Here is an 18,539-nt window from a genome sequence, read left to right as displayed (position 1 = left end):
GAAGTTGGGGCACTGCAGACACCCAACACCGGCCAAGCCTCTCATCCGGGACTTTCACTCTTTCTACACAACCAGAAAGGCGGAAAGCGCCGGTACCGATTTCTCTCTCGCCCTCTTTCAGTAAAACGGTCTATATGAGAGAATAAAGAGGCAGAAGGAGTTACTTGTTTCGTTCCACCCGGACCAGGCGCGGGTGTTTGTTCGTTCCTCTCTGGCCTCGACGGTCGCCGGTCTCTACACAACTCGATCGTCACAGGTCAATGCGTGGGCTGCCTCAATCCTCTGAATGCCGGAGTGACCCGGCGTAACCCATTGGAGGGTCACCTCGAGGGCGGGACTGTTGGTCAGAAAATCAGAAAAAAAACATGAAAGAGTTTTCTTTTTTTTTTTTTTTTTGGGGGGGGGGGGGGGGGGGGAGGGGACGTGACGTCTTGGAAAGCCCAACAGGCCGCCTGATTGTTTGTTCGAATTAGGATTTAATTCGTGGGCGGGGTGGATATTGTGATAGTTCCGGCTATAGCTAAAGTCTCAGCATAGGAGTAGATGTTATGTTAGGTTGTTTTCCCCGACCTCGATGGACCACCTTGAAGTTGCCGTCGAGGACCGGGGGATCGTGGATGGAGGTAGTTGCTGGAGGGCTGGATGCGTTGGTGGTGATGCAGAGGCGACCGACAACTCGGAGGGTTAACGAGATGAACGAAACTTTACTTCGATAAAAAAAAGAATCAAACAGTTACATAAAATGCAAGTGCGAACTGTAATAAACTGCCGCGCACGGCTTACAGACTGCACAGACGCCTCGGCGTCGGATGGCCCTACCGCGCACGGTAAGGACGGCGACTACCTTGTAGCCGCGAAGACGAAGACGCTGTCGCGCACGACAGGTAACGCGGCGCACCGCGGGAGCTGAACGTCAGTTGGGTCGCCCACGAGCCCGTTCCAAAACTCCAAGATTCCCCTGTCCGACCAGGGTCTAAAACACCGTGCTCGAACCTGCGTAGGCCAATCAGGGTTCGACTCCGGTCCCATTGGCCAGAAGAACCAAACTACAACGCCTACACACAGCGCACTTTCGACCAATCGGGTGAGAGGTCATTGCTCCGGGAGTGAACCATAAGCCGAGCCTTGGTTCTCAGAAGCCGAGGATAAAATAAGACTTATGGCTTTCCTATCTGGCCACAGAAGATACACATTCGCGAACGGCAAGAACCATCGAGACATGTCGGCTGGGGCACGTCAATGCCACCGCCAAAGGCCACCGCCAGGCATATGCATAGGGAGCGCCTGGTTCCCGGGCGTCACGGAAGAGTTCCGAGACACGACTTCAGGAGCTCTGAAGCACTTTGTCTCCCAGCAAACGACCTGGCGACCGGTGACGTGTTAATGTCTCGGCCGTGGGTTCCCCGGCAAACCTTTACGTCTGGCTTCGCGTCTCAGGGTCAATGGGTAGGCGCACGCGGCGCCGAGACAGCAGCCTCTCGTCGGCAAGTTAAGTGTTTTCACGTGGGTTCGAAAACCGGGGTTCCGCATGAAATGCAACGAAGAGGGCGAAATGCCCGCGGCCATTTCCCCGATACCGGGAAAAGCTCATAAACAAGCAGAATTCCAACTTGTAACGGCACGGGACCCCTTGAAACGCGACACTCGACTCCCAAAGCGCCTCCCCACTCCCGACCGAAGCGCCGTCAGGCGGCTAAACAAAACAGAGCGGGGTATGCCGGCCTGTCGGTCAAAAAAAAAGTAATAAATAAAGGCGACCACCTCTACACGTCCCTCCTAAGACTGCGCCAGGACTTCTTGGACTGGTCAGCAGTTAAAACAAATAAGAGTGGTCGGCAAAACCCAAAACACAAATACAACTTATGCGAACCCACTTGGAAAAACAAATTAACGGGGCTTTTTGGCAAAATCCAAAAGATAATATGGTATAAAAGCTACCAAGATAATATAACCATGAGTAATGAAAAGAAAATACGTGTGGCCATCAGAGAGCGAAGTTAACTGTGCTACCTTCGCGCAAATATAGACGCTAGGCGGGTGTTCACAAAACACTCACTAAAACAATAAAAATCAACAAAGTGCATAACAAAACACCCACAAAAGAAATCAACAACTAGGCAGTACTACCACAGTCATTGCGCGCGGTGATAAACACAATAACGCAGTTGTGACGAAAAGTTCCCGCAGTCTCTTGTGAATCACGCTCCTGCAGACAGAATACAGTTACACAAAAACGCTACAGTCCTGTGATTCTGCGGAAAAGTCACAACAGTTCAGGCACGCAGTCTCAGGTGGTCCACATGCTCACGGTAACCGTAGGTGGACCCACCCTTCTGTCGCCATGGGGGACACCGTCGTTTCATGCGCGCCACCGCCTTCCGGGTTCCCAGGTTATCACCCCACGGAGACTCGTCTGCTGAAGGCGAGACGTCCCCCCTACGTTCCCGCGGGCGCCCGAGCTGTGCTGTCGGGTTCCCTGTAGCGCAGTTCTGAACGAACGTGCCGCGCCCAGCCTGACCGGCGTCGCGGATCGCCGTCGCCAATGTCGGGTCGTCCCCCTCTGTCCCGAACGACCCTGACCGCTGCTTCGCTTTACCTAGAGTCCGATCATCATCGGTCGTTCGCAGCAGGGCACGAGAGGTTCTCAGCCGACCGGCGTCATTACAATTTGGGAAAGGCTCCGCGCTGTCCAACTCAACGTTCACCCCGGCCGCTACCCGGGCCGCACACACCACTTTGTCGGGGTGCGTTCTCCCGAAGACGTCGTCGGCTCTCATCCCATTCGTGTCATGCCGCGCACCGGTGGAAAGCGCTTCCCATGCGTCTAAGGCAAGCAAGCAGTCGGTGTGCGGGGCTAGATCATTCGTCAAGGCACACATTACCGACACCATCCCGCACACCTCCTCAAGCGCCGGAGCGTCCGGTTTTATCAGAGACATGGGAAGTGCGACCAATTTGGCCTTCACCTTTTCCCCGAAAGCGGACTCGAGCGTTACCGAACCGCTGGGCTCGACCAGCGTGCTCGGGAAAAGGGACTCCCGAACGACCGTTATTTCGGTACCCGAGTCCAAGAGAGTCCGAATCGCCTGTCCGCCGCACGTCACTTGAACATGCGTCGGTACAGAAGGCGTCGGCCGCTCCCTCCATACGCTTGCTACTCTCATAGTCAGCGGGTCCGGCCCAGGCTCGTCCAGAAGAACGTGTCGCACATTCGCGTGCGACGTCGACGTCTTCGTCTCGCGTGTCCGTTTGCATTCCGCCGCTCGGTGTGAGGGGCTACCACACACGTGGCAATTACGCGGGGGCGCGTGGGGAGGCCTTGCGGGCGGTCCCCCGTCGTGGCGGCGGTTTTCCCCCCCGGACCCTCTAGTTTCTCCGTCTATTGGGCCTCGAGCGGTGCCCTTTGCCGTGTCGTAGACCGCCAAAAGCTCGGCCATACCCGTGGGGTCAAGCCAGTCCTTTCCCTCTCGGAGGGTGACGTACTCCCGCGCGCCCTGCCCCATTGACTCCTTCATACGGTCTGCAACCAATAGTGACGACAGGCGTGAGAATTCAGTCACCCCCTTAGCCTCCAGGTAATACTGAAGGTAGCTAGAGGTCCTGGTGGCAAACTGCTTCCACGTCTCGTCACGTCTTTTTGATGCCGCGGTAAACCTGTTGCGATACTCCTCCGCGGAAAGTCGCAGTTCGGCGAGCACCACGGACCTCAGGTGTTCGAACGTAAATTCGCCGTCTTTCATGCTCGCGCAGAGGTAAGCTAGGCGAGTGGCAATCAAAGGGTAGATGAGATGCGCCTGAATCTCGACGGGTACGGCATACCTCTGAAAAAGGCACTCTACGGTTTCAAACCATACCGGCACTTCGGCGTCATGGGGAAATTTTGGAATTGCTCCATGGAGCATTTTGGAATAGTGCTTAAGCGCCTCCCCCCTTTCGATCTCAGGATCCCGCTCGCCACGCACCGCTCTCGCCCCACTGCGAGCGTTCAGCTCGGCCAACCTCAACTGAATTTCCATCTGCCGAAGGATAATTCTTTCCCTCTCAAGTTCTAGGTTCGCATCCGTCCCCTCTACCTGAGAGTTCGACGACGAACCCGCTCTCCTATTCGCCTCCATGTCACTGCTGTCCGCAGCACTAGGCGGAACAGTGGAGGTTCCGCTTCTTGTTTCGGGCATTATGCCTTGCTCAGACGGTGTCCCCCAAAACACTGACAGAGAGGAGAGACCACCTACCTGAACTTAGTAGCCTCTCTCGGAGTGTCGTCGCCGCCCGTCGATGGGGACGTCACCATGGGTTCCCCCGCAGCAACTGCCGGCGTCGTCTTCTTGGTGGCACCTGATGATGCTTGAAGGTGCCGACGACGTCCACGATCCTGTCGACTGCGCCAGTAGATGTTATGATAGGTTGTTTTCCCCGACCTCGATGGACCACCTTGAAGTTGCCGTCGAGGACCGGGGGATCGTGGATGGAGGTAGTTGCTGGAGGGCTGGATGCGTTGGTGGTGATGCAGAGGCGACCGACAACTCGGAGGGTTAACGAGATGAACGAAACTTTACTTCGATAAAAAAAAAGAATCAAACAGTTACATAAAATGCAAGTGCGAACTGTAATAAACTGCCGCGCACGGCTTACAGACTGCACAGACGCCTCGGCGTCGGATGGCCCTACCGCGCACGGTAAGGACGGCGACTACCTTGTAGCCGCGAAGACGAAGACGCTGTCGCGCACGACAGGTAACGCGGCGCACCGCGGGAGCTGAACGTCAGTTGGGTCGCCCACGAGCCCGTTCCAAAACTCCAAGATTCCCCTGTCCGACCAGGGTCTAAAACACCGTGCTCGAACCTGCGTAGGCCAATCAGGGTTCGACTCCGGTCCCATTGGCCAGAAGAACCAAACTACAACGCCTACACACAGCGCACTTTCGACCAATCGGGTGAGAGGTCATTGCTCCGGGAGTGAACCATAAGCCGAGCCTTGGTTCTCAGAAGCCGAGGATAAAATAAGACTTATGGCTTTCCTATCTGGCCACAGAAGATACACATTCGCGAACGGCAAGAACCATCGAGACATGTCGGCTGGGGCACGTCAATGCCACCGCCAAAGGCCACCGCCAGGCATATGCATAGGGAGCGCCTGGTTCCCGGGCGTCACGGAAGAGTTCCGAGACACGACTTCAGGAGCTCTGAAGCACTTTGTCTCCCAGCAAACGACCTGGCGACCGGTGACGTGTTAATGTCTCGGCCGTGGGTTCCCCGGCAAACCTTTACGTCTGGCTTCGCGTCTCAGGGTCAATGGGTAGGCGCACGCGGCGCCGAGACAGCAGCCTCTCGTCGGCAAGTTAAGTGTTTTCACGTGGGTTCGAAAACCGGGGTTCCGCATGAAATGCAACGAAGAGGGCGAAATGCCCGCGGCCATTTCCCCGATACCGGGAAAAGCTCATAAACAAGCAGAATTCCAACTTGTAACGGCACGGGACCCCTTGAAACGCGACACTCGACTCCCAAAGCGCCTCCCCACTCCCGACCGAAGCGCCGTCAGGCGGCTAAACAAAACAGAGCGGGGTATGCCGGCCTGTCGGTCAAAAAAAAAGTAATAAATAAAGGCGACCACCTCTACAATAGGTAAATGACTTGATATTAATATGGCAATTATAAAATATAGGTGAGCAAGTGGGATAAATGACTTCGGCAGTTGTGACCCGGAGATAGGAGAGGGAAGCATCCACGTCATATGCGGTGGTAGAGGAAGGAGAGGGAGTATTACGGGAGATTCGATTGGCCCTGCCAGCGCGTCTGTCCGGATTCTGCTCGGTGTTCATATTGCGAGGAATAGGGAGTACCTCGACACGGGGAGGTGAAAGCCTAGGAGGTCTGGAGGTGGGGATGGGAGGAAGGGAAGAAATGTCGCAACCAAGCGACCGCAGGAGGATTCGACCCGGTTCTAAAGAACGAAGGCGATTCACCTGACCTTGCAAGTGCATGTCTTAGCGATCTTGAAGAGCGATGTCATCTCAAGTGTATCGTTAGGAGGGTAAACTTGCGCAAAAGACGATCAATTTTACCGTAAATAGTTTTGCCGAGATTGGTGTGGGGATACTGATACATCACCCTGGAGTAGACCAGGGACTCCGTGACGCGACGAAGTTGGTCCTCTCGAAAGCCCTGGTTGCTCCGGGAAATGCGTTGCAGGACGTGATATATGTTGTTAAGTTGTGTGTGGAGTCTGGAGAGCCAAACGTTCCACTTACGTCATACAAGGACGCGGAGGTAACGGGGGTGGGATACGGGTTTCCCAATCAGGTGTAGGCAAATTTGTTGCCGCGCGGGTTCAGAGTAGCGCAACTGTGCAGTGACCACTACAATATACTCTGTTTTTTCGGGAGACAAGAGAGCCCAAGTTTTTGTGTGTAAGCGTATATTATGTCCAGTTTTTGCTGAATCGTGTCTTCTTGCTCTCCTGCTGATCCAGAGCAACACCATAACGTTATGTCATCCGCATAAACAGTGTGTTTGAAATTTGGAATGGAATTTAATAAAGAGGGAGATCTTTAAGATTGAACAAGAAAGGCGAGAGGATAGCCGCTTGTAATACTCCTATTTGTAAAAATTGAGGTGGTGAAGTGTAGTCATCCATTTCGGTTTGCACATATCGTTGTGTTACAAAGTTGTACAGGTAGCGGTAGAGGCGGTAACCAGGTCGAAGTGTAGCGATTTGTGATATTAGTGCCTGATGGTTAATGTTGTCAAAGACACCTTTAATGCCCACCCCGACGAGTGTGCGTTATTGAGCCCGGCTGGGTTGGGCGTACACATCGTAGTAAATTAACATGATTGCGTCCTGGGTGCACAGATGGGATCGAAAGCAAATCTGAGTTGGGGGAAGAGGGTGAAAGTTGGGAGGAGTGCCAGGCAAGTCTCTCTAGAATTATGCGTTCCATGAGCTTACCTATGCACGAGGTAAGGGAGATGGGTCTAAGGTGGAGTATAGAAGTAGGGGGTTTGCCATGCTGGGTATAGGAAGTGCCGTGGCCAGGCACCACGAGTCCGGAAGGGCGCCCCATAGCCAGGAGTCATTAACAATACTGAGCAGATGAGGAAGGTGGGAGTAAAGATATCTAAGGGATAGGCAACACCATCATGCCAGGGGAGGTGTTACGTTGGAAGGAAGACAGAGCTCGATGAAGCTCAGATAGAGTGAAAGGAGAATCAGCATCGGACGATGTAGGCCAGGAGGGGGCAGAGAGGGGGGGACGAGGAGTGGAGATGGAAGGAAAGTAATGTTGAAGACAAGCCTTTCCCAACTCAGCATGTGTTTTGGCAGTGTGTAGTTGTAGTTTAGTAAGAGTATGGGTGGGGCTCGACCCTGGCCCAGATGGATCTTTGGATGGCCCAGGGACTAGAAAAATTGAGTGCTGAGCTTCTCACAAAGCTTAAGCCAATTAGTTGTTGCTAGCTGTTGTGCGTAATCATGAGCCTCTGCCGTAAGTTTAGTGATGATATTGTGAAGGGATTTGTTGGACTTACGCTGTTTTTTTTTTATTTCGTAATTAGTTTATGTTTTTTTTTTTTTTTTGTCCCAGAGGCCAATCAGGCGGTTGTCCACATGGGGGGTTTCTTTTGTGACAGCGATGCATTTCGTGGCCTTTGAATGATTAACAAGGAGGTCCCTGCCCCACGTCGTAAGATCAGTGCTGGGCCCTATCTTGTCTAGCTGGGCTCGGAAGCCGTCCCAGTAGGGGATCTTTCTGTAATTGAGGTTGGGTGTAATTCCCTTCCTTAATTTTAGTGTAATGCTGATTAGGTGATGGTTACTAACATAATTTTGGAAGGTGTTACCGTGTTAGTCTGCATGGAGGGTAGCGAATCGCGATACCAAGTCAAATCTGGGTTAGTACAACGACATATGCTATTACCCTCCCTCGTGGATTGTGTTAAATCGTTTAATAATGCAAATGAATGTGTTTGCGCAAATTGAGCCATGACTTTTGCGCTCGTGGAGTAGCAATGGAGAAACCCCAGTCTTTGTGACTGCAATTGAAATCTCTTAAAAGTAGTATAGGACTGCAGAAGTATAGTGATAGGAAATTGAGGAGGGCGGCCATCTGTGGAGTGAAATATTGGGGCGTCCAATACGCCGAAATAATAATAACATCCTGTTTTTGCTTGCGTGGCCGACACTGAATAGCCACATGGTCCTGTCTGACATTATTTAATGGCTCTGTATCTAACAGAATGGCTGCAATGGATTTATGTACTAAAATAAGAAAATATTAAGGTATGATATCTAAGCTGAGTTTCATTTTATGTTTCCTCGGTATGCTACGTTGAGAGTAAGTTACATAGCGTGGTAAATTAGTTATGCTGAGTGATTCCTGTAGTGCGACAATGTGTGTGTGTGTGTGGTGGGAAAGGGGGGGGGGGTTGGTGGCTTGATGGACTGCTTGCAAAAGTGTGCCCCGTTTTCGCCGGATGCTCCTGCAGTTCCACTGCCACACGTGCACATAAAGTGCTGCGGGTGAGGGCACAGCAGGGGAGGGAATGGGAAGGAATCAGAAATGGAGGTAGAAGGGAGCACAGCTACCTTATTTGGGAGCAAGTGGGTATACTCTGGGGTATCCCCTGTTTTCTGAAACAAGGGTGGATATTTGTTCAAGTTTGTGAAGCCGATCTTGGATAGCGGATAGTTCTGCTAAAAGTTGGTTTAAGGCGGCCTGTCCGTCAATCGGGGAAGTAGTTGAGGGAGCGAAGTGAGAGAATCTTGAAAAAATCGTGTTGATGTGATTGGAAATTTTGTGTTCAATGAACTCGGAAAGAATGGTTTGCTCGAATCGGTGGACAATCCTGTCCTCAAGGTGTTTAATCTAGGACGGGGAAGCTAAGCTTGGCGAGGGAGTTCCGGAGAGTGGTGAGTGTAGGGAACTGTTGTGGGGAACCTGAGAATAGGATGTGGTCTAGGAAGGAGGTTGTCCGGACGGCGAGTTACGAGGAGCACCCCGAGAAACTGGTGAATACGTCTCACTCATCGTGTGTCCTGGAGCTGGGCGCGGCGGCCGGGAAGGAGGTGCGCAAGCGTGCCCAGGTCGCTATTGTTGCGGTGGCTGGGTGTGGTCTCGTTCAGGTTGCGGCGCTGGTCTGTGAGGCTGGGCCGGGAAGTGCTGCTCATACGCGATGTTTTGAAGCGGGGCAAATCTGTTGCTGGTTCATACGGAGGATCCAGAGGTGGTTGGCGTGTGCAAGGGTAGTGGGCCTGGTTTTGAATGCTTCGTCGATGACTGGCCAGGGTTTATGTGTGACGTTCGGCGAGCATTAGTGGCTTCTTGCCGGCGACGGTCGGCTTCTATGCGGGCAGGGCACAGGGGTCGGTAGACTTGTGGAGTTTTCGGCAGTTGGCACAGGTGGGTGCGCAGGAGTGATCCATTAGGGCGTGGTCTGTGCCGGGAGGGAAATGTTGGCCGCAGGTTACACAGGGTGTGTAGAGGGCTTTGTTAGGGCAGTCGTCGATACGATGCCCGAGCAGGAGACAATAGTAGTACACTGAAAGGCCTTCGGCTTGTGGAGGTAGATTCTGTATGCCACTCGATTGACGAATGCGTATCGGGGATCGACAGTGAGTATAGTATCATATTCGTGGAGACAAGGTTTTCGTACCGCGAGTAGCTTTCCCTGCTCGAGCTCGACGGTCTCACGTAGCTAGCCGTCCGCGTCGGATTGCGGTATCCCGTGGATGGCTCCGCGAGCATTTGACGATGGCACGACTCGATACGAGTTCAGATGTAGCCTGGAGTCTTTGAAGTCGATCTCGGCGACTGCGATCAGCTTATCAGCGGCTCCGGCCAGGTAGGTGTCAATCGCTATTAGGTTTTGTTGACGTCTTACTTTTATCTATGTGTCGCTGCGTTCCAAGCCCGTGAGTCTAGCGGTGGTGAGGATTTGCACTCCGAGGTCTTCCGTGTCTGTCTGTCGCAGATCTAGCTGGGGTTGAAGGCGAGTGATGATGGTGATTGCCGTTTGTTCTTTGGCTGACGGGCCTACTCGGGTCCACGGGGGCTCGTCCTCCGAAGAATACTGTGCGAGTTGCTGGTCCGACGTGTCGGTGTCCATGTCTTCTAAGGAGGCGCTCCTTCCGGGGCTAGCCGTTGAGGATATGCAGGCGCAGGCCAGGCTGCAGGCTTAACTTTAGGCGTTCGTCGGAGTTTGCGGTCGGTGCACGCCAAAACTGGGTCGTAGGGCCAAGAAAAACTCACTCGGTGGGTGCCGATAATGTTTCATGGCCAATGCCGACGATGTTTCAAGACATTACGGGCACCTATCCAGAATTTTCACAAAAAAGATCTGGGAGCGTAGCACAGGGGAATCTGTTCGCTATGGAGGCTTCTTCTTCTTCCGTAATAAAGTAAAATATGTTTTGGCGCAGTATTGGCGCAGATTTCTCACATTTTGGCAAAATATAGCAGGGTGTAGCAGGTTAAGCCATTTAGCGCACTTTGGCGCAAATGGCGCAGCAATTATATTACCGAATAGAAAATATAATAATTTTTACATACTCGATTATGCTGACAAAGACTGGTAAGCACACAATGTATGATAGGCCTTACACTTATCGGCGTTCGTCTTTGGGGCCCCTAGAACAGTTACGTCACTAGAGACAGCAGCATCCGGGGCGGTGGCCCGCCGCGACGCACCAATCCCCCCCCCCCCCCCCCCCTCCCCCCAGCTGCACCCCCCTGAGTGCTGCACCTTGTGTTCTTATCGGAGGCCGTTGCCAGAAATATTAACATATCAAACTTAGAGAGTATATCTTACCATGTAATAGTTGTCTGTGATTTATCTTTCCGGCGAAATACGAGCGGTACTAAAGAGTTGAAACGGTTCCGGGATTTCACTAGGGTGGATGATGTTGGCATCCTCGATATGTTGGAAGTGGCATTTGAAGAATTTTCTGAGATAAGCAATCAGAATAGTGTATGTGTCAATAAGTTATGGCTTTCTTTTTTTTTTTTTTTAAGAATGTTGTGTTATCGTGTATTGAAAGATTTGTTCCGAAACGTTCAAGAAATAAGAAGCAGAGTCCTTGGATTACACGAGATATTTTACACCTGAAACGTATGACACACCGTATTGAAAGGTACCAACCAAATTTAAAAAGTATGCTTCCTTCCCTTCGTCAACAACTGCGAGTACTCGTGCGCACATCTAGGTATTATTTTTACAACGTCAAATTGCAAACTTCCTCAGAGAAAACCCCAGAAAATTTTACGCACATTTGACTAGAAGAAATTTAGCTATCAAAAAACTTGGCCGAAACGGGAACACGCTCACTGATGAACTGAGTACTGCAAGCGAGATGAATCGTTTTTTCTCTATTGTTTATACAGTGGATAATTCTATAATGCCACCATTTACCCATGACCATCGTAAAATTGGCGACTTAGTAGTGTCAGTATGTGGTATTTTTGACAGCCTTCTCCTACTGGACGTTAAAACGTCATGCGGTCCGGACGGGATTCCTAACGCATTCCTTCACAGGTATGCTGAATGGAGTGCAAAGTCTCTTTATCCTTTTGCGGCTTAAAAACTGACGAAGTGCCAAAAAGAGTGGAAAATAGCTAAAGTTGTGATCATTCATAAAAGTGTAGATAAAAAGTGCGTTTCGAATTACAAACCTTTCTCGCTGCTGAGCATTTTCGGTAAAAGATCAACATGGGTTCCGACATGGTTATTCAGTTAACAGTTACTCAGCTTCTCCACACAATCGATGAATGTGCTGCTACAGTGGATAACGATGGCCAAGTGGATTCTATCTTCTTAGATTTCGCGAAAGCCTTCGACAGGGTATCGCATCGGAAACTACTGTTCAAACTTAAAGGGATGCTGAACCGAAATCTGGATTCCCCAAAACACGCGGCAAAAGCGTGCAACGGGATGCCACAAACACTAAAACATCACTTATACAGCGATGTCTCGAACGGATGACCGTATTTTTCAAAAAAAGAGGCGCATTTGGCAGGAATGTTGACGTCATGTTTCTCCGAGAAGGAGAGGGAACGGTCTCGCGTCTTCTCCGCCTCGCGGCCTTGAGGGAGCGAAGCGAAGAGAGGAGGAAACTATATATCTCGACCAATCTCGACTTCTTTTTCCAAAAATGCGGCCGTCCATTTGAGATATCGCCTTACTAGTAGTGTTGTAGGGATTGTAGCGTCCCGCCTACATCTCCAGCATTGTTTTTTTTTGTGTGTGTGTTTTTTTCTTTAAATCCAAATTTCGGTTCACCATCCCTTTAAGCAGATACTCGACAACGATTAAGCGCCATTCACGACCGAGTAAGACGGAGAGAGGCCAGACCGGTTTTTAAGCCTCTTGCGGTGTCTTAGGACCAGCTCCGCTGCAGCGCATCCGGTCCTAAGACGTCGCAAGAGGCTTAAAAACCGGTCTGGTCTCTCTCGGTCTTACTCGGTTGCATATGTGTGGACGGCGCTTTACCTTTTACGTTGGGTCGATTCCTATCTTACGAACCGTCGACAGTACGTGACTGTTGGGAAAGCGGAGTCCCTGGATTTGCCAGTTCTGTCAGGAGTACCTCAGGGCTCGGTATTCGATCCTTTTTTGTGTGTGCTTATAAATGATCTGCGTGTAGATAAGCCCTGAATTCAGTGCCGACTTTTCGCCGACGACTGTTTTGTTTGCCAAAATGTCATGCACTTTCGATCAATTATGTTTAGACAGTATCCTACAAGCTGTGTTTTCCTGGTGTCAAGCATGGCAGATGGATTTGAACGTTAAAAATGCGTGCAAATGAGAGTAACACTAAAGAAGTCTACAATTTTGTTCTGCTATTCTATCAACTCAGTACCGTTAGAAAGTGTCACTTCTTATAAATATCTGGGTGCTACCATCACATCTACTTTAAGCTGGTCTGTTCACTTAGATGACATGACAGCAAAAGCGTCTTGTAAACTCTGGAGTCTTCAAAAGACTATGCGACATTGTACTTCGGAAACCAAGCTTGTGGCGTACACTACTTTGATTCATTCATTATTGAAATACGCGGACATTTTAAGAGACCCGTATTGATTGACCAACTTGAGGGAGTACAAAAAAAAAAAAAAGGCACTGCGATTTACATATAATGCCTACGGCATGCATACGTCTGTGTCATCCCTTTATGCGTTATCCGGATTAACCCAGTTATCGACCCGCAGAAAAGTGAAGCGTTTGAATTTTTGGTATAAAGTAATACTCGATAAGATTGGAATTAAGTTCGAAGACTATCTGGTGTTCAATCTCAATCGAGTCACACGGCGGAAGCATGAAAATCTTCGAGAGTTTCAATCGAAAAGACATTTTTAACTACTCTTTTTTTCCTGGAACTGTCCGAGACTGTAATGGCCTGCTTCACTACATTACAGGTAGTGCCACCTTCGACGCGTTTGTCAGCGCCTTGGTTGGAGTTTTGAATCCACTTGACTAATCATTGCCAAGTGTTACCTCTGTTTACTGGGAAGCGTCTGTTCTATATGCCTTCCCCTTTTTCTCAGCTATGTTTTTTGAAGCCATGTATAACTAGAGCTCTGCTGTTATATATATATGCCACATATGTACTCACATGCCTTGGCCCACAAAAGTAGGCCGGCATTATTATTCGAATGAATACATAAATAAATAAACTCTCGATAGCCTTCGCCTCGGAGGGTGCAATCTACCAATTCTTAATTCCTACAAGTACTTGGGGATCACAATGTCAAACGACACAGACTACCTGCAAGGCCATCACACCCATCTATGCCAAGCAGCCATACGAGGAGCCAGCATTCTCCGTAAGCAAAGCCTCTGGAGTTGCAACAGGTTCATCGTTTCGCGGGAATTGTGGAAAGCGGTAATGGTACCCGGACTGACATTTGCAAATGCAGTTGTGTGTGTCCCAGGAGATGTCCGCGTCAATATGGAGCGTAGGCAGAGATAGGTTGGACGCAGGGCACTGGGCTGCCATGGAGCGGTCGCCAACGAGGCAGTGCAGGGTGACTTGGGCTGGTTTTAAGGCTCGGGAGGCTTCAGGCAAGATTGCGTATGACGGACGCCTTCGGCTTATGGATAGATGCCGTTGGGCGAAGAGATTGTTTATATACACCAACTTGACTGGTCTGAGGACCCGCTGGCAGAAGCGCCTCTATCAACTTCAACACAAGTACGGCTTCTTCTCGGAGCCTGTTGATGCGTCGACGGAGACGGAGTTGACGTCGGAAGTTAGGAAGCGAGTCAGAGACTACGAGACCCAACAATGACTCCAAGACGCCCAAACGAAGTCGCCAACCAAACGACCATCGCCTCTGAAGTCCGGCTGTATGACAACAGCTTGGGTAGCCGCTTTTTGTTCGAGGCACGTGCAGGGGCGTCGTTTCGACACCACTTTTACGCCAACAACGTGTACGGTGTGTGGTGTAAACGACGAAACGGTGGAGCACATTGTGCTAGACTGCGCGGGACTCAAACCGTTTTGGTCACTGGACAATGGCCCACGACTTCCGAAACCCTTAGCGCTCGCTGAAGCGTTGGGCTTCACTGACAGTGAAACCGGACAATTCACAGCAGTCTGCCCAGCTACGGGGCTGAAGGTAGCCTCCAACGACACAAGCAGGCTTGTTGCAGACACGAAAAGAAGACTGGAGGACTGGTGGCAGAAGATCCACCTCAGGAAGCATTAAGATACCTACGCTCCCAGGCTTGGGCACAAACCTTGTTTGAGTCCTCCCGATTCAAAGGGACATAGCAGCATCAGCAGCAGCAGCATCGAGGAACCGTCCTTATTCGTCCACATCTTTTCAAGGTCGCGAGGTATTTGACCGCGCCTGTGCGCCGGCCCTACCAAACAGCCAGGAGAAAGAGAGAAAGTGTTTTCTCTCGCATGCGAGTGCGAACACCTTCTCTCGATACTTCAGTCAATAAGAAAAACATTATCTCGATAGTTGGATTCCACTTCCGGCTGGCGCGGTGCGGACGTGTTATTATATTTCTGTATTTTTTACTTGCGACGTCTCAGGGCGATCTTACTAAGTCGACGATTTCTGAGAACTGTAGAGCTTGAGTGTGCTTAGTAAAATCCTCGCAATAGGGGCTTACCGAATTAATCAAGTTTGGCTGGTAGCACTGCGCTCATCTGTGGCCGAGCAGCTTTTTGTGAAAGCCAGTAAGCTGGAAGTGAAGATGTGTTTGGTGATTGATCCAGACAGACAAGACGTTCGACTAAAGTTACATTGGGTGCCTTTCCACGTGACCGAAGAAAGCGTACGAAAGGCGCTTGAGTTTTTTTTTTTTTTTTAAGTGAACAAGGTCGCAAGAAAAGTCTGGCGCACAGACGGATTTCGAGGAGTGCAAACGAGCACATGACGGTGACATTTTCGCTGAAGGAAGGAGGCACCATCGAAAAACTGCCCCACCAGCTACGTGTGCTCGGAGCTAACACGTTGGTAGTCGTCTCTGGAAGACCCCCATTGGTGCATATACGCTGTAAGAGGGCGGCATATACGAAAGGACTGCCGTGTTCCGCGCTGCAACGCGTGCCGTGGGTTAGGGCACGTGGATGACGACTGCCCGCGGACCTATCCGGCCGCTCTGCAGACTGCGACGGCAGAAGCTACACCGGAAATGGAAATGAACGAGGCAGAGGCAGAGGCGGCAGCTGGAAACGAAGCAGTGGCTCCGACAGAAAGCCAAGCATACACCGGGCAACGGCCGGAACTACCAAGCAAGACGTGATGCCCGACCCCAGGCCTGGCCTATCAGCCTTCCTGGCGACAGTAAACGATGCCACACTAGACGTGGAGACGCCTAGCTGGAAAGGACGATATGGCAATACGGCAGCCAACGACGGCTAGAGACCCATCTCAGCAAAGCGGCACGGAGACGGACCAAGTACTGGAATGTCTGGCTTACCCAACCCTACTCCGTAGCACCAAGCTAGTTCAAGAACCCGTGGACGAGGTCAACAGAGCTGAAATGAGCAAAGCAGGGTCTCAACTGGCAAAACGACCACGCGAGACCCCATCGTTGGATCACGCAGAAGAAGAACGGAAACTCCAGCTTCGCTGGCAGGAGGTGATGGGCAAAAAGGGACGCTTTCAACTGGAACCGCGCATGCTTCCTGATGACCCTGGAGAAAAGCCAAGACACTAGGCCTGTCTTTTGTCCGTTTTGCACGGGGGCTACAACTTGGTTACACGTATTTTTTCTGTGCGTGTATTAGCTACTAATTAATGAAGCCCGAGCTGTGAGACGCGGTACGTATTGCTACCCGAAATGCCCGCGGCTTAGGTGCAAGAAGAAAGCAGTATATCAGCTGCAACGTTTCCTACTTGACGAAGACCTAGACATTGTGGCCAGTACAAGAAACCAAACTATCGGATGACGAGAGTACTGCCCGAATGGCTAAACCTTTTCAGCAACTTACGATATCTGCGTCGGTCACGCCGTGGGCGTGTTAGCAGGTTGCTTGCTCTGTCTAAAGAAAAGTGTACGGCTATCTGAGCTCTTAATACGTAGTCTCAGACGAATGTGGACGGCTTACTTTGTACGACTTGTTGATGTACGACGTACAGTGGCATTTAATTTTTATATACACTCTGAACCAGGTGAATGAACGATTAACCTTTTCGCCACGTGGAACAATATTTAACACGCGACAAAATGATTGTGTGACTGGGTGACTTTAATTGTGTCTGCAGACCGTCTGATAATCTAATGAGCTTGTGCGCCGAGAAAGAGTGCCCAGTTCTTGAACCAAATGACTGATCGATTTGACTTGGAAGATGTAGCCCCGATACAGCAAAAACAGCAATATTTTAAGTTCTCACATTTTCCAAGGTCAACACATGCCAGACTTGACAGAGTATACACTTCAATAGAGCTGACAGATTGTTTAAGTAATTGTAATGTAAAGCCCGTGTTTGTTTGTTTTTCTTCGGACCATTGCCTTGTTGCCGTAACGATTGAAAAAAAAGAGAATCGGAATACTTATAAATTTAATTGGGAACTCTGGAAACTAAATTCAAAATTAGTAAACGACAAAGTCTTCAAGAGTGGTGTTAAAGAGACCATGAAATGCACTTTGGCTCACAAAAAATTCTTCATACTTGAAAAGTGGGAATTTTTAAGACAGAAGTCAAACAGCTTGCGATAAAAAGAACAACAACTTTGAAATTTAACGCTCGTTTTGAGAAACGTAGGTTAGAAGAAAACCTCCGTCATTTATGTGAATTTGAGTGTCAGGTCCCTGGACCAGGAGTGAAAAATATAGAAAGTATCAAACGCAAAATTGAGCGCTTCCACGAGGAACGCTCCGAAGCAGTTGTCCGGGCAAGAGCGGAAAGGTATACCTGCTAGGAAAACAGCCTACAAAGCGAGCCTCAGCAAATAAATATAAACATTCACTGAAAAAAAAAAATCTTAGAGATAGAGTACACGGGTATACTGTGTGCAATGATAAAGAATCAATTCAAGCAGCTTTCACATAATACTATAGTCATCTTTTCAGCAAAAAAGTGTTATCTCGGAAGCAGAGTGCCGTGTCATGTTTATAAAGGAAATGCCGCGATTAGCAACCGAGGGGACATAAAGACTTGAAGAACCTATAACGATTGGGGAATTAGATTCTGCAACAGATGGTTTAACCTCTTGTAAAACTCCCGGTCCAGACCGGAATAAGTTATGAATTATACAAAAAAGTGCAAGGATGTAATGTGCCCTCTACTGTACGAGGTTATTCAAGGGGCATATCGAAGTAAACCATTGCCACTTTCTTTTCTGAGGACGTCTAGAGTGTTCCTACCTAAATCTGATGATGACGCCACACTCTCAAGAAAAAAGGGTGTAAAATGGTGTATTCGTACACCCTTTGTCCCATATAATACACCCCAAAATTTCAATTTGACGGACAGCGCCCTAGAGTCGAACAGACGGCCCGAAATTTTACGAGGGGCTTGATAGCCTTGTGGTACAGCATATTAAAATAGCTAATGTATGTTTTACTGACAACAACAAAGAAATAATGGGGTTTTCTTAGCCCTACTGTAAAAACTCGGTGTTTTCTTTATGTGTTGTCTTTGATACGTACTTTAGCTATTTAAAAAGTTGTAGCACACGGCTATCAAGCCCCTCGTAAAATTTCGGGCCGTGTGTTCGACTTTAGGGCGCTGTCCGTCCAATTGAAGTTTGGGGGTGTATTATATGGGACAAAGGGTGTAACAATACACCCTTTTACACCCTTTTTTCTTGAGAGTGCAAGCTTAAGCAAGTATCTGGTTACCGGTCAATTACCTTGTGTCCATTATAAAATGTTCGCCAAAGTGATAGAGAGTGGAAGGGAGATCGATGCAGACAAATTTTTATGTGGCGCATAGCATTTTAGATATCTGCACAGAGAAGAAAAGTCAAGATGCTGTTACCTAGAGGCGCGGCGGCGCAGCGCCCAGTTTTCTTGCCTATCTTGCAATACGCCGCTTTCAGACTTGGCTCCCTCAGTGCCCTCGACTTCCTCACTTCATCACGCTC

At 49.9% G+C, this 18,539-nt stretch overlaps 1 pseudogene; it reads right to left on the bottom strand.

Moving 5' to 3' along the window:
• Positions 1-8,581: 8,581 nt before the first annotated feature.
• LOC115318890 lies at positions 8,582-10,100 on the bottom strand (annotated as a pseudogene).
• Positions 10,101-18,539: the final 8,439 nt, after the last annotated feature.

Source organism: Ixodes scapularis, unplaced genomic scaffold (genome assembly GCF_016920785.2).
Source record: "Ixodes scapularis isolate PalLabHiFi unplaced genomic scaffold, ASM1692078v2 PGA_scaffold9__187_contigs__length_104089568, whole genome shotgun sequence".
Taxonomy (NCBI): Eukaryota; Metazoa; Arthropoda; class Arachnida; order Ixodida; family Ixodidae; genus Ixodes; species Ixodes scapularis.
Note: the sequence above shows the minus strand (reverse complement) of the source record. Positions and strands in the feature narration are given on the sequence as shown.